Here is a 1,416-nt window from a genome sequence, read left to right as displayed (position 1 = left end):
GACACCATTTTGATTAATCTTGTTGTCAAAACAGAGATAACGCTTCTACTGTACAAAGGGAGATAGTTAAGCTTTCCTCTTGAGGATTTCAAGATTTATTATGGGTTCAGCCTGCGTTTCAATTCCTTCAAGACAATTTTCACATCTGATGCTCCATATATTGGAGAGTAATGCATAGTAGTTATCTAAGATCTTGAATCTGTAGTAAGAAGGTGAGGTTAGAAGAAGGTTACGCTTTTGTTACTTGGCATCAGGGACATCCAATTTGCTTGGGGTTTCTTCTTCATCTGCGATCTTCCATCTGTAGTAATCACAAATTAGACCATAATTAAGCAAAGAGACAGAGAGAGAAGCAATAACCATGAAGAAAGATTCAGTTTTTTCTCACAGCTAATCAATTATTGTGATGGATGTGCTCTAGCAAGCGAATGCAGGACATCATGTCTACTCTCTGCAGAGAAGAAAGTTTTCAGTTTTATATATGTGGTGCAGCAAGCAAGCGAGTTCAAGCGAAAACTAAAACATGGTACTTTGTAGCAAGCAAACTAAACGACTCGAGTACAATTTGCTACTTTCATGGCTATATGAAAGAATTACTACTCCAAGTATTAGTATTTCTGATGGATGTTCTTCATCAAACGCCACACGTCTTGTGCAGGGTTTCGCGTAATAAGTGTACATACTATTTCCAGTTTGATTTCAGTTGTCCTACTGGAAACTACTCCCTCGGTAAATAAATACGAGACGTTTTAGATCACTCGAAAGTAGTGATCCAAAACGTCTTACATTTGTGTACAGAGGGAGTACATTTGTATTTACCGTCGTAATTACCAATAACCAATCGGTTATATATTATGCACTTGTACAGAATCCAACTTTACTGCCACAATAGCTAGGTTACCATAGAATCCAACTTGATAGGAATGAATGAACAAGTACTGGATCCTGAGTTTGATCCACAATCACATAGGTTTTGCTGAAGCAGTAACCTCAAATCTGTGTCCTGTTGATGCATGCACTCTGTGTGGCACTGACAGACTAACAACAGAACAGACTGGAGTGTGTATATGCCAATTAAGCCTCTCTGTAGAAATTTCATTTCATTTCATTTCATAAATGAAACACGCAGGCAGAGTCAGGAAGATGTGAAAAGAAACTAAAGCAAAAAAAAATGGTGTGGATTGAACATCCAGCCAGATTGGATTTTGAGGACGCACGCACATACAGATTGAACGACCAAACAAACAAGCAGGCAGTGAAGTGATGTGAATCCTGTGGGTACAGATGCAACTCGTGCGTGCTCCAGATTTAGATGTGGGGGAATGGGAGAGAGGGAAACTGAAACTCACCATGTGCAGCGGCCGCGATGGAGGGAAGGATAAGCAGCCGTCGTGGAGGAGGAGACGAATCCTCCGC

At 40.3% G+C, this 1,416-nt stretch overlaps 1 long non-coding RNA gene across 1 annotated transcript; it reads right to left on the bottom strand.

Annotated features, from left to right (window-relative positions):
* Window positions 1-212: 212 nt before the first annotated feature.
* Window positions 213-1,413, bottom strand: LOC119345521. Its single transcript, XR_005167066.1, has 3 exons — window positions 1,350-1,413; window positions 389-451; window positions 213-301 (listed from the first exon to the last, which is right to left on the bottom strand). It is a non-coding gene; the product is annotated as an uncharacterized LOC119345521 (long non-coding RNA).
* Between the last annotated feature and the right edge of the window lie 3 nt (window positions 1,414-1,416).

Source organism: Triticum dicoccoides, unplaced genomic scaffold (assembly GCF_002162155.2).
Source record: "Triticum dicoccoides isolate Atlit2015 ecotype Zavitan unplaced genomic scaffold, WEW_v2.0 scaffold246659, whole genome shotgun sequence".
Classification (NCBI taxonomy): domain Eukaryota; kingdom Viridiplantae; phylum Streptophyta; class Magnoliopsida; order Poales; family Poaceae; genus Triticum; species Triticum dicoccoides.
Note: the sequence above shows the minus strand (reverse complement) of the source record. Positions and strands in the feature narration are given on the sequence as shown.